Source organism: Maniola jurtina, chromosome 21 (assembly GCF_905333055.1).
Source record: "Maniola jurtina chromosome 21, ilManJurt1.1, whole genome shotgun sequence".
In the NCBI taxonomy this organism is placed as follows: domain Eukaryota; kingdom Metazoa; phylum Arthropoda; class Insecta; order Lepidoptera; family Nymphalidae; genus Maniola; species Maniola jurtina.
The window spans coordinates 2,122,432-2,137,523 of record NC_060049.1 but is presented as its reverse complement, the minus strand read 5'-3'; the positions used below and the strand labels follow the sequence as shown (position 1 = coordinate 2,137,523).

Sequence of the window (15,092 nt, the reverse complement as noted above, 5' to 3'; positions counted from 1 at the left end):
TCTTATTGCGATGGGAATTGATTTATTATTCGATTTACAATAATTTAATTACTTTATATAAAATTGATTCGCGGTTAATTACTATTGCGAGGGTGAAAGCGAGTGAGAGCACGATAAAATATGGTTGGAGCTTCTACGCGACGCGGTTGTAGACGTAGTAGATGGAGAGTAACTTGGAATTGGTCACGTAAGCCGTAAGCCATGAGTTTCTGGAGGGTCCCGCACGCCACATCGAATTACACAACTTCGAACACGTTAGATCGATAGCTTATGTTATCGACATTACACATGATATGCTTTTTTTGGTTTTGATTTTTCTACTATATTTTTGAGCCGTCTAAGAACAAATTTATCGATTTTTCCAGAAACTTTACTAATCTGCTCATTCCACGCGGTGATATGAATGAGTTCGTAATAGGGGATGGTTATAGTTGGAACCACGTTGCTTGCAACAATGCTTGATGGAGAACGTTCGTTCGCCCATTTTATTTCAAATTGATATTTTTTTCGAAATTCCTAGAGAGTTGCTGGTTTGCTGTCTAAGCCCACTGTAAAATAATTTAAAATTAATTTATCATAGCTAGCTATTTCTAAGCTGGCTCGACTGATTTTGTTTTATTTTGTCGGAAGCCAGGAGTTCATCTCTCAAGTTACCCATATGGTCGGTATATTCGACCATGGAATTGCTTTGTCTAGTTTGTTGTGCTGAGGTCAAAATTTCATCGATACTACGCTTTTTTCCAAATCGATTTTTGAGTTCGGATAAAAGTTTTGTAATGGTTTTAAAATTCCTAGTTGATGCTAAGGTTGCTGGTTTGTGGCGTCTGATTCGCGGGATTCTGAAAGCGTATGGTCTAGCAAAGAGATCTTTTGATCTGGTGAGACTAGTTTTTCAGCCTTTGTACATGCTCTTATAAAATTATCGAAGGTTTTGGAGTGTTCCGTTTTAGTAATTTACCCTTAAAAGTAATGAGGTCGTTAAAATTGGCTCTAAATGTATTTGTGGCTTTTCTTGTTTGTCAGTCGCCATTTTGTTTTCACTACTACGCACTCGAGATCTTAGTAACAGGGTGGAAAATAGGGATTGCTACCCGATTAGTGCTAAAAATAATATGCAAGACTTACATTAACAGGAACATAGTCTACGTACCCGTTGTCCTCCCTTGTTTGTACGAGTATGTACTAACTTGCGGGCTGGTGTTCTCGAATGCCTCGATGTCGCTCTGATGCGCTCTGCGAGACATGATCGCTCAGTGACTGCGAGTTTCAGCTGCTTTTCTTCCCACCTGGTTTTGTATACCTTACCTTTAGCGGATGTCTGTCCAACCACTAGAAGATTTCTAGATCCGCTTCGACTGCCCCAAATTTTATGCGTACAGAGTTTGTGAAGGTTTTTAAAAAATAGTTTATTATAAAGAAAAGCTTTTATTCTTTTCAGTGCTAAAAACAATACCTTATTTAAAACGAGAGAACTTAAATGAATGTGGGATATGAGCATATAATGGGCGTTGGTTCGGCGTATTTATGCTGCGCGTCTCCGCTACGAAGTAGAGAGAGAAAGTTACAAAGACGTTATTGTTTTTAATTAAGTAGTTTACTTTTTTTAATAATTTTATTAATTGAAATTTGTCCTTAGGGGTCATCTTTACATAGTTCGTAGTAGTAATGACACAATGAGCTCTTTGTATTACATTGTAGTAAATACATAATAGGTCATTGATAAAACTCTTATCAGTATGGGGAAAATAAGGGATCTTAGGCTTAGGACTTGTATCTAACAACGGCTAACATACGATTTTATTTTTTTATATTACCCATTGGTACAAATAAAATTGATAGTGTGTATTGGAGTTCCTCTAAAAAGTCTGACTCTTTTAGTATGCAGTCAAATGATTCTGATTATCATTAAGATTATCAGAACCACGCAATTCCTGTACCTATTAAGTGCATGTGATAGATACACATGAAATATCATGAAATAGATACACAAATTCCATATGTAAATGACAATGTAACTAAACAAGTACACGAATTGGATACACAAGTAACATATGCAAACCAAAACGAAAGTAGAGATTCTATTTATAATGCCAACACTCAAATTGTAGAAAGTTCAGATTCCCTTAACATTCGTGAAACGCAAACGCAATTGCCCGCTCAAGATTATTTGCCAGAATACAAGAGCAAGAAAACCTGCAAATTAATTTTAGTACAGATAATTGTGAAAAATATTTACAATGCTGTAACGCAAATGCCATTTGATGAGAAACCTGTATCACCAAAAGATAGTATACACAATGCAGAAACGCAAGTAGTGTTGAGTATAAAACCTGTGACGTCAAGATTGAACGAGAATGTGAATATTAAACCTACATAGTTATGTTTTCGATGACATAACACTGTTTAAGGAAATCGATAATGAACCATCGCAAAGTGATTTTGAATCTCAACAATTGCTTTCACCTAAATCAAATATTGAAAACCAAATAGAAATTGATGAAATTACAAAATCCCAAGACATTAAGTTCTTTCCACGAAAACGAGCTAATAGGATTAAATCGGACAGTTCCACTGATTGTGAAGATTAAATCTCCCACGTTCCTTAACTACTACGTGGCCCACGGCCACGCCCACGTCCATCTGCGGTGGATGTCTACCATAAATATTTTTTTTTACAAGAGTTGCACATCTTATGCTCTCTCGTTTTTTACAAACATCGCCAAATGATGAAGAGGTGAGCAGTTTTTTCTTCCTGTCCATCCACTCAGCGCTATTCATCTGCAAAGCTGTAGACCTTTAAAGCTCCTTTCTTTCAACTTCTATTTCTTTAAGAAGGTCGCTTCTACATCCTATCCTCAAACACATCTGGTTTCATACCAGGTTGTTGTCAATTTTCTGAACCAAAAAATGTGGGGTGCAGTTCTTTTTGGATGATAGAATGATAGAATGATGAATTAGTAGTTTATATGATATAGTTCCTTTTACAGCTTGATTGATTTCGACACAGAAACCGTAGGCGTGTCTCTTAGCCTTTTCTATTTATTAATATTGACTTTACAACGATTTTGTTCCAACTTTGAGATAATATGGTTGGAATCTGTTCCAGTATATTTTTTTTTGTGGGTAGGGTTTCTGCGTTGTAACGATCCCGCTGCACAACGAGGGCTGGCTCTTCCAACATCGATGATCGGTATAAGAACGGCGAAGCCAATAATTTATTCTTTTACCCCCTACGTATTTGGCGACCAGTGCGTTAAAGCTTTCTACTAAATTACTAGGAGCGTTATGTATTAAACTCAGCGAATGATATGGTAGTTTTTTACTTAAATTTTCAATTCCTTGCAACAATATGGATACAATTAGTTGAGGCATCAGAACAATACGCTCAGTACGACGTTTTTCAATCATGCAAAACTATCGTGTAGAAAAGAAAGAACAATTATCGTGGTTGCACAAATACGTGATTCACCAAAGCGTTACATTAATTTGTAAGATGGTTTTTGCATTCAATTTTATCGACAATTATAACACCGTATGATTGAGAATCTGATTTTTTAATCAGTATTATGTATGCTTTTTAACCATGATCCATCAACGAACGCTTAAAACTCTCAACTAATATGGTTGATTGCATCATGGTAGATGGACCTGAACAATTCTTGGAGCACTCGCGCTCCGGACGTTTATCGTTACACAGCTCGTGCTTAAATACATAACAGTACTTATTTTTCACTCCGAGACACAAAGCCGCTGAGCACAATAACTGCAGTAACTCCTGGCAGTGCCGAGTTTTTGCCATATGAGCTCTAGCACCCATCTGTGATCCGTTGCCACGGTAATCATTAGTTTCCCATTATTATCCACATTACCAACAGCTACTACATCATTCTTCTTGCTTGACTGCTTTAGTTATGATTTCAGTACTTTCAGCAAGACCAGGATTTTTAGCAGGTGAGGACAGGAAGAGTGAGTAAACGCCTGAGACGTGCTTTCAGAAATCCAAAGCAGCACTCAATGCAGTTCCGTAGCGTGATGTGTAAGTCTCTTCTCGAGGCAAAGCATCCAATATAGGTGTCCTCAACTGGGGCATCTGTGGATAGCCAGAATCACCTGAAAACAATTATTTATTGATACAAAATATAATCTCTCTTTGTAGGTACGTCATAAAGTTACTACTCGTTTTTTAAAAAATGGCACGGTGATATGTACTTAGCTGCCTTTGCGCCGAACTTCTCGTGATACCAACACAGAAGCTGGCTGTCGGCGCGGGAGCGGCTGCGCGACTTGTTTGCGCCGCGGCCGCGTCCGCGCGGTCTCGAAGGGTGCCGCCCGGTGGTGCGGTGACCACTCACCGCTTCCAGAGCTTCGAATCTCGCCGCTAATTCGTCTATTTTCTTATTCACTTCGTTTAACACGAAAGAAGAAGACGCGGCGGCGACCTGCGTATTATGCGCGGGCGAAGCCTCACGGACCTGGTCGGCCAAGAGGGCCACCTGGTCTAACGGTAAGCTATCCTGCATTGCAATGATACTTTGCAGCAGGTTAGGCAACCGGCTCGACCACAAGGTGCGTAGGAATTCGTCGGAATATCCGGCGCCCGCCAAACTCCGTATGTGCCGCAAAAACTGACTAGGTTTGCGGTCACCCAGCTCTTCGCTCATTAACAGCTGTTTGAGCCGTTCACCGCGCGACGCAGATAAATAATCGTTCGATGACCTGAGTTTTTAAAATTTCGTATTTATTTTCCGAGGGAGGAGGGCTCACAATAACATCCTCGACCTCGGCCGCGTATTTGTGTTCGAGCACTGAGATCACGTGATAAAACTTGGTATTGTCCACGGTGATGTTAGCTAACCCTTCTTTGATTTCATATCTCCTAGGCTTATAAAATTACAAAATTATAAGTTTACATATATTTTTTTTTAAATTTCTACAAGTTTTCTCATCTTCTTGATTTTAATTTTGTCAGTGATGCCAAGAGGTGTCCATTGGCCCGAGTTCTTTCACTACCCGGTTCAAATTTTCGAAAATCTTTTGATGAATTTCAGTAAGCGTTGGTGACGTGGCTATTATTTCACATAATAACTATTGCCATCTGGGGCCTTACTACCACCATTTAAAGTAGTAATATTTCGTACCATGACATCCTTAAAGCAAGCTCATCTTCATCAAATCATCCTTGTTTGCGTCATTTGCGTCATTTCTTTTTTAATCGATAGAGGAACTTTGCGACATTGTTTCATAAAAAAGTTGGAGTCCAACTCCTCAATCCTGATGCTGCAAGGGATCTGACCAATCCACGCGGGCGAAGCTGCGGGCATCAGCTAGTTCTATTATAAAGTTAAGAGCTAAGGAAGTGGTATTGTCTTCCGGCAAGTGCGTTTCTCCTCGGCAACATTAAGAATATCTTTGGTTTTGCGTCTTATTAAAATATTAACATTTACTTTATTTATTAACGTTAACAATAGAAAACAAGAGGGCAGGAAAGGACTATTATTTGTATTCTAAAGCAATACGTCTGTTCTTTTTTACGAAATGAGCTAAAACGTTGTTATAAAAATTGCTTTGACTTTTGATTTTTATCAACAAATGCTTTTCTATTGACATAATGGCTAAATCCGATAATCTTTCTTCTTTTTGGATATTTCTTACGTACGCTTGAATACGTTTTAGAGCGGAAAATGATCGTTCAGCGGATGCTACAGTTATAGGGAGAGTCAAAAACATACTACTTAAAGTGAGCACTTGTAGAAATGCATCACACAATGACGTATTTTTTAAATGCAAATATAGTTCATAAGTGTCGTGTTTATTTAATGACGCAGATGTGTGTATAAGACTTTAAGTTCATTTTTTAGTGCCGTGAAATCGAAAATTCTCGGGAATAAAGTCAACAAACATGATATTTTGTCATCGGGAAACGACTGGCTGTACTGCGCGTATTTTGTTTTATTTATTAAATCGAGGAAAGATAGTTGAGAGAATGATCTATATCTTTGATTCTGTGATTTAATGTTGTTAATAATTTCCATAAAAAGGCGCTTGTAATCAGTTTTGAGGTCTATGTCAGAGTTCAGTCTGCGACGTCGTCGAGGTGGTTCACAGATCAGAAGAATACTATCGTAGATGGAATCGAATTTTTCTTTAAATTGTTGAGAAATCCAACTTTCGAAAGATTCTACTTCGCGTTTTGTAACTTTTATGTCAACTTGCTTGCTTTGTAGCAAGGAAAAGAGGATGTCGGTTTTTTTCAAAAATTTGAGAGAAAACATGCAATAGGAAACAAAATTGCATGTCCTCCAGTTTATGTACAAGACAGTCTGCCATCGAGAGAGATTCTCTGTCCCAAGACTCTGGCGAGTCTAAGATGGAGTTTAATGTTTGAATGTTGTTTTTATGTTTACTCGCCGCTCGTATAATATTATCACGTTACTAACTAATTGGGTAGGTAATTGCATACACACTAATTGTGATTGATTTTATAAAATCAAATAGTGAAATAGCGACTAAATGAAGTTAAAAACTATCGCAGACTATCGCATAGTCTTGCTCTGACTAATAAAGCAATAAACACAATAATATTATTACAACAAATATTTAGTTCAGTCTCCAAGTTTATGATTGGGTCAATTTTAGCATAATAAATATAGACATAAAATTATCTTGATTTGACACGGCCATACTGGCAAGTAGGTACTTCGCTCCCGAAGTACATAGGGAAAGAAGCATAAATATGTAGGTGTAAGAGAACTAGCTCCAATAAAACTCGCGCCATTGTTATTGTTCATCACAGTTTATTATCAATCTTTAACCATCTTTAATATTACTTTTATCCAAATAAACCTTTACAAGTACTTTTGAATCGTCAAATGAATCTACCACTGGTTCGGAACGCCTTTCCTACCGAGAAGAACCAGCAAGAAACTCAGCGGTTGCTCTTTTCAAAGATTCGATTTACAATATTTTAATCAAAATTACATTTAACTGACAAACTAAAACGAACAGATCCAAACAAGTTGAGAAATTCTACATTTTAACTAGGTAAAGTTAGAATTAACTGTCAAACTAAACCGAACAAATTAAACAAGTAGAAAAATTCAACGCGTTATCACTTCGACTGTCGGTCGTCAGCTGAATGCCGCTCCGCTGCACCGCTTCGCTTTTAAATACCATCGTGGCGTGGATCGGAATTATTTTTCTGCGATGATTCTCTGATCAATTGTCAATTTTTGTAATTGAGTGTTTAGATGTAATCCAAATGTATTATCCTGATCCGCAGTATTAGGGTTGTCTTCGGTCAATAGCTTTTTAGCAACAATTATCAACTCTTTTTGTTTTCATGCTTGTTCGTTTTTTCTGCTTATTCAGCCTGGTCTCCACAAGATGCTGCATTTGCCTAAAAAAAAAGTAGTTTAGGGTCACTGAAAAATTACATTTTTGTAGGTTTAATAACAAGTAAACTTATTTTACCTCAAGTAGTTGTCTGTTTCCTCTTTGGACAAAACGTGACGATATTTATTTGTTTCAGTTACCACCATTTTTCACTGAGGAGTGGAAGCAAATTGGAGAAGAATTCCAAAATAAATGGCAATATCCAAACTGCGTGATGCAATGGACGGGAAGCATATTCGTATAAATAAACTTAACTCAAGATTACATTAATTTGGTATTAATTCACAATGAGGAAAAGAAAACGTCACCGCATGGCGACCAAAGTCGAGAGAGAGTTAAAAAAAAAGCAAATTTCACAATAATCATGTCTATGGCAAGAATGCGTTCAAAATGTGGATTCATTTTTCAACAATAGTTACTTTTGCTTTTCTGCTTGGTAATGATATGGTGTTGAAGGTTGGTAGGCAGAACGAGCAGCTAAAGGTTTATGATACATGGCATGTTGAGCTTGAAGGACTTTCATTAATTCAATTCTTGTTTGAAATCTTTACTCTGGAGTATGACTCCTTTTGTATGACAAACAGAATAATTTGTCTCCATCTGACTCCATTCGGTTTGATGTCTTGTGATGGTACGTCGTGATCGTCTATATTAGTGGTTTGTAATTAGGTATAATGAGGAAATGTAATAAGTGATAAAATCAGCTGAATCTTAGAGACACCTAGCTATTTTAGTCATGTGTTATTTAAATGTGTGGACAAGTAATTTGGCGGTACATTACGTTGGGTGAACACGTAGACTTCTCGACCAGCTAACAGGTTCTACGCGAATTAAATCATGAAAAGTTAATTTGATAGTTCAACTCCTCAGAACTAAATACAAGGAGGAGGAAAAATTTGAGATTTTTAATGTAGGAACCTTCTTAAAAACCTTATAAAATTGAATTATTTTTCTTCTAACAACGCCCTCTGTAAAACTGTCAAATTCAATTTTTTCTTTCGGATTTGTTTAAATTTTTTTGGTGATTTAAAATTTACATTACTTTGTTCATCTTTCAGTTCATTTCCTTCTTTTATTATTTTACATATTGTGGTAGTCACCGAAAGTCCTGTAGCTTTAGCAACAAGTTTGTTTAGGTTTACGTCTTCAAGATACTCTGTAGGATTATGATCTTTTTTTCTGGCTTTAAAAAAGGAATTTTATGTATGCTATTTGTTTAGCTTGCTTGTTAATTTTGTTCGCAAAACTGGAAGAGCGATTCATCTTGAGATTTATCTTGGCAGTCGTATACCTTGTGCGTTAATGTCCAAGCGTCCGTAACAAAAATACCTACCGCGCGCTGCGAGCACAGCCAGCGCACTGCCGCACTTGACGTAAGCTCTCTGCTCCGCGCACCCCTTTCACCCATCCGCTAACATCGCCCCCCGCTCCCTTCTTACCGCGCAGGCGATACGCGAGTTAAACGGTCGGCCATAGAATGATCTCCTTTGTACCCAGCCGAATATTTAATATGGATGAAAGTGGAGTGAATACTGTACCAAAGAAAATACCAAACGTGATATCGGTGAAAGGAAAAAAGCTGGTGGGAAAAATAGTTACTGCTGAAAGAGGCCAAACGATAATGTAACTAGTTGTAAGAATTATGTTAATACAATAAATAAAAAGAAAAATATTTACAATGCTGTAACGCAAATGCCATTTGATGAGAAACCTGTATCACCAAAAGATAGTATACACAATGCAGAAACGCAAGTATTGTTGAGTATAAAACCTGTGACGTCAAGATTGAACGAGAATGTGAATATTAAACCTACATAGTTATGTTTTCGATGACATAACACTGTTTAAGGAAATCGATAATGAACCATCGCAAAGTGATTTTGAATCTCAACAATTGCTTTCACCTAAATCAAATATTGAAAACCAAATAGAAATTGATGAAATTACAAAATCCCAAGACATTAAGTTCTTTCCACGAAAACGAGCTAATAGGATTAAATCGGACAGTTCCACTGATTGTGAAGATTAAATCTCCCACGTTCCTTAACTACTACGTGGCCCACGACCACGCCCACGTCCATCTGCGGTGGATGTCTACCATAAATATTTTTTTTACAAGAGTTGCACATCTTATGCTCTCTCGTTTTTTACAAACATCGCCAAATGATGAAGAGGTGAGCAGTTTTTTCTTCCTGTCCATCCACTCAGCGCTATTCATCTGCAAAGCTGTAGACCTTTAAAGCTCCTTTCTTTTAACTTCTATTTCTTTAAGAAGGTCGCTTCTGCATCCTATCCTCAAACACATCTGGTTTCATACCAGGTTGTTGTCAATTTTCTGAACCAAAAAATGTGGGGTGCAGTTCTTTTTGGATGATGGAATGATAGAATGATGAATTAGTAGTTTATATGATATAGTTCCTTTTACAGCTTGATTGATTTCGACACAGAAACCGTAGGCGTGTCTCTTAGCCTTTTCTATTTATTAATATTGACTTTACAACGATTTTGTTCCAACTTTGAGATAATATGGTTGGAATCTGTTCCAGTATATTTTTTTTTTGTGGGTAGGGTTTCTGAATTGTAACACTCCCGCTGCACAACGAGGGCTGGCTCTTCCAACATCGATGATCGGTATAAGAACGGCGAAGCCAATAATTTATTCTTTTACCCCCTACGTATTTGGCCACCAGTGCGTTAAAGCTTTCTACTAAATTACTAGGAGCGTTATGTATTAAACTCAGCGAATGATATGGTACTTTTTTACTTAAATTTTCAATTCCTTGCAACAATATGGATGCAATTAGTTGAGGCATCAGAACAATACGCTCAGTACGACGTTTTTCAATCATGCAAAAGTATCGTGTAGAAAAGAAAGAACAATTATCGTGGGTGCACAAATACGTGATTCACCAAAGCGTTACATTAATTTGTAAGATGGTTTTTGCATTCAATTTTTCGACAATTATAACACCGTATGATTGAGAATCTAATTTTTTTATAAGTATTATGTATGCTTTTTAACCATGATCCATCAACGAACGCTTAAAACTCTCAACTAATATGGTTGATTGCATCATGGTAGATGGACCTGAATAATTCTTGGAGCACACGCGCTCCGGACGTTTATCGTTACTAACAGCTCGTGCTTAAATACATAACAGTACTTATTTTTCACTCTGAGACACAAAGCCGCTGAACACAATAACTGCAGTAACTCCTGGCAGCGCCGAGTTTTTGCCATATGAGCTCTAGCACCTATCTGTGATCCGTTGCCACAGTAATCATTAGTTTCCCATTATTATCCACATTACCAACAGCTACTACATCATTCTTCTTGCTTGGCTGCTTTAGTTATGATTTCAGTACTTTCAGCAAGACCAGGATTTTTAGCAGGTGAGGACAGGAAGAGTGAGTAAACGCCTGAGACGTGCTTTCAGAAATTCAAAGCAGCACTCAATGCAGTTCCGTGGTGTGATGTGTAAGCCTCTTCTGGAGGCAAAGCATCCAATAATCAACTGGGGCATCTGTGGATAGCCAGAATCACCTGAAAACAATTATTGATACAAAATATAATCTCTCTTTATAGGTACGTCATATAGTATTACTACAGGACTTAAAGTTGCTTTAATTTGGAGACGCACGCAGACTTTATTGGACTTGAACTGCGTTGAGGCGGCGATTTCGCAGAACAGAAGTTGGATATCGGACGTCGGCATTCGTACAATGGACTGGTCTGCTTGAAGCCCGGACTTGAATCCGATAGAACACTTATGGGATGAGCTGAAACGTCGGGTTCGAGCCCGGATACCTGCTCCAACAAGGCTTCCAGAGCTGCGAATCGCAATTAAAGAGGAGCGGAATGCAATCCTCTAGATTTCATCGTCAGGCTCGTGAGGTGGATGAATACGAGGGTGCTGGCAGTTATCCGAGCAAGGGGAAGGAATACTGAATACTGACCAAAAACTTTTTTTTAATTTTATCTTTGTTTCTGGCTTTAATTTTTGTTTTCGTTTCATGATTACTAACGATTAACATGGCTGGAAAACGACTCTTCTTTTTAAAATCCTTAAAAAACACTTATTTAATTGATTAATCCCAATGAATTTCCGTTCATTTTAATCATCATGAAATGCACTTTCTGCAGGTATAATTTTGATAGTTGTAAGTTTTATACTTTTTGAAAAAATCGAATCAGACTGCCAAGGTAGCGGGTGGCCCGGTTTATTTGCTGTCCAGTGTATGAATGTTCACTTTCATTGGGTTTAACTATTGATATATGGGTGCAATCAATGCACCCTATGACTCCTGGTAAATTATATCTTCTTTGAAACCTACAAAAAAATCACATCCAAAGTCAAAATTGGTATGTCTTAAATAAAAATATAAACTCTCATCACTTGCTCAGTGTAATCATGATTTCCACTTACCCTTCTTTGATTTCATATCTCCCGTTAGGCTTATAAAATTATAAGTTTACATATTTTTTTCTTTAAACGACAAGTTTTCTCATCTTCTTGATTTTAATTTTGTCAGTGATGCCAAGAGGTGTCCATTGGCCCGAGTTCTTTCATTGCCCGGTTCTCGAAAATCTTTTGATGAATTTCAGTAAGCGTTGGTGACGTGGCTATTATTTCACAGTTTAGTAATAAAAAAGATAAAAGATTAGAAAATTGTCTTAGGTAGGTTTTCTTTACTCTCCATCTGAACATTATAAGAAATGACATCCTTTTCTATTCAAATATGAATGTTCACTTTCATTGGGTTTAACTATTGATATATGGGTGCAATCAATGCACCCTATGACTCCTGGTAAATTATATCTTCTTTGAAACCTACAAAAAAATCACATCCAAAGTCAAAATTGGTATGTCTTAAATAAAAATATAAACTCTCATCACTTGCTCAGTGTAATCATGATTTCCACTTACCCTTCTTTGATTTCATATCTCCCGTTAGGCTTATAAAATTATAAGTTTACATATTTTTTTCTTTAAACGACAAGTTTTCTCATCTTCTTGATTTTAATTTTGTCAGTGATGCCAAGAGGTGTCCATTGGCCCGAGTTCTTTCATTGCCCGGTTCTCGAAAATCTTTTGATGAATTTCAGTAAGCGTTGGTGACGTGGCTATTATTTCACAGTTTAGTAATAAAAAAGATAAAAGATTAGAAAATTGTCTTAGGTAGGTTTTCTTTACTCTCCATCTGAACATTATAAGAAATGACATCCTTTTCTATTCAAATATGAATGTTCACTTTCATTGGACACTTTCACTTAGGAAAGAACGTTCAGATTTATTAAATAAGCTCAATACATATTGTTCCTCACTGCAAGAGATGAGAGTTCAATATGAAACTGACGTTCGGAGTCTTAATGAGGAGATTCTAAAACTGGAAAACTCCTTGAAAACAGTTACTTCCCAGTACGAGCTGTCACAGAAACAGGTCGGTGAGCATATACTGGCCGCTGATGAGCTGTTAGCCTTAAGTAATTATAATATAGATCGTCTTGACTCTCTGATTAATAGATGTGAGTGCTCAAATAAGGTTCCGGACGAAATGCCAGTGGACAGTCAGTGTATAGGACAACAAAAAGGCTGTGAAAACAATGGTTCCTCGTTACATTGCCCTCAGCGGAAAACATTTGTTGTTTCAGATGGATTGGGAAAAGACTTTGGTCATTTAATAAGTAATAAATTACATCAAACAGTGATCAACATATGTAACCCAGGGGCACCATATGAATATATAATTGAAAATTTAAAAGGCTGCTGTTTAGATAAATATAGTACAGTTGTCTTGTTGATAGGTGACAGCATGCAAATAACAAAAAAACAAATTTTGAGAAGTTTTGCATACCTATTGGACCTACAAGAAAATACGGGTTGTAAATTCATATTGTGCACTTTTCCTTACTCTTGCACTTTAACCCCAGCACAAAATAGGTATGTCTATAAACTCAACATGCTTATTAATAATTTAAGTTTTGGCCATAGGGATTATATTCACATAATAGACACGAATAATTTTATAAAAAAATTTTCACTGACAAAGGATACAATGTACTTGCCCCTTAGTTATAAGAAACAAATAGCTACCTTGGTAGCTTGTAATATACAAGACACAGCTATTTTTAGCTTGAGTTCTTTTGAAAACGGTACATGTTGTACTAATAATATAGACCTAATTAGTAATACTACTAATTCCAGTTTTTTTACGTTGGATACAAACTATTATAATAGTTTGGATACAAATAGTTGCATGGACACTACTGTAAACAGTAATAAGATTTTAAACTAAGTAGTGCGACAACAGATAAGCTATGTAAAATCAATCTTGTACACCAAAATATTCAGGGCTTATCTGGCAAGGAACATGAGATAGAACTATTTATTAAAAAATTTGATATTGACATCTTATGCCTCACTGAGCATTGGCTCAATAGTTATCAATTAATAGTAAATTTAAAACATTATCAATTGTCAAGTGCGTTCTCTAGAAAGAAAGCTATACGCGGAGGGTCTTTAATATTAACCCGCAACAATATCAATTATAAAGAACGGAAAGACATTGTTAATCTTTCATTGGAACGCACTATTGAGCTGTCCTGTGTTGAGCTGGAGCGCTATATTGTCGTGTGCGTGTACCGACCCCCCTCAGGTGACTTTGTTCTGTTTGAGGACGTTATGGAAGAGGCCTTGAGGCGGATATGTAGGTCATCAAAAAAGATATTAGTTTGTGGAGACTTCAATATTGATATTTTGCTTCACACTTCTTTTACTGACAGATTACTCAATTTATTTAAAAGCTTTAATTTACAGAAAATTTTCAATGAACCAACACGGATAACTGCAAATTCAGCCACTTGTATAGATAACATTTTCTGTGACTGTAAGATTGTCGCAAAATCGATCATGACGAATCTAAGATCCGATCACTGTGGACAAATGATATCTGTTCCCAGTGATAATCAAGACATAACAAAGTTAATAAAGTATAGGCCAGTAACCACTAAAAAGGTAAAGCAGTTCAAACTAAAGGTTTTAACTGCTTTACCTAAACTTGACTTTACTCAGGGTGGTCCGGATGAACACTATAATGCTTTTTTTGATCTCATAAACTCTCAATTTAATTCTACCTTTAAAATTGTAGAAAAAAAACTGTTTAAAAATCTTAAATTTAGTGACTGGGCTACTGTTGGCATCTATAAAAGTAGAAATAAGTTGTTCGACTTGTATGCAGAAAAACAATATAACTACACTCCCACATTTGTTGAATATGTAAAAAATTATTCAAAATTATTCAAAAAGGTTTGCATACAAGCAAAGTCACTCTGCATAAAGCAAAAAATTATTAATTCTGATAATAAAATTAAAGCAGCTTGGGATATCATCACGGATGAAACTGGGAAACAAAAAGTGCATAACAATAAATTGGAGCTAAAAATTAATAACCGTATTATTGACTCCAATATTGAAATTGCAAATACATTTGAGAATTTTTTCCAGAACATTCCAGTCATCACTACTAGTTCCCTTAGCTCTTCACCAACAGAAGCCTATGATCTTCTCAGGGCCAATGTCACTGAATGCGGTGTGTTGTTTAGGTTTGAATACGTTACTCCATATGACATTGTTAAAGTGTTCAAATCTTTACAAAGCAAAAAAACCGGAGATCTGTGGGGAATATCAGTAAAAATAATT

General features: G+C 36.6%; 1 long non-coding RNA gene across 1 annotated transcript in view; it reads left to right on the top strand.

Moving 5' to 3' along the window:
* The first annotated feature begins 10,668 nt into the window (after nucleotides 1-10,668).
* The window catches only part of LOC123876375, a 10,425-nt gene continuing 6,001 nt past the window's right edge, over nucleotides 10,669-15,092 (top strand). Inside the window, exons 1-2 of the long non-coding RNA XR_006798335.1 lie at nucleotides 10,669-10,679; nucleotides 11,936-11,939. This is a non-coding gene — a long non-coding RNA (uncharacterized LOC123876375). The remainder of the gene's footprint in view (nucleotides 10,680-11,935; nucleotides 11,940-15,092) is intronic.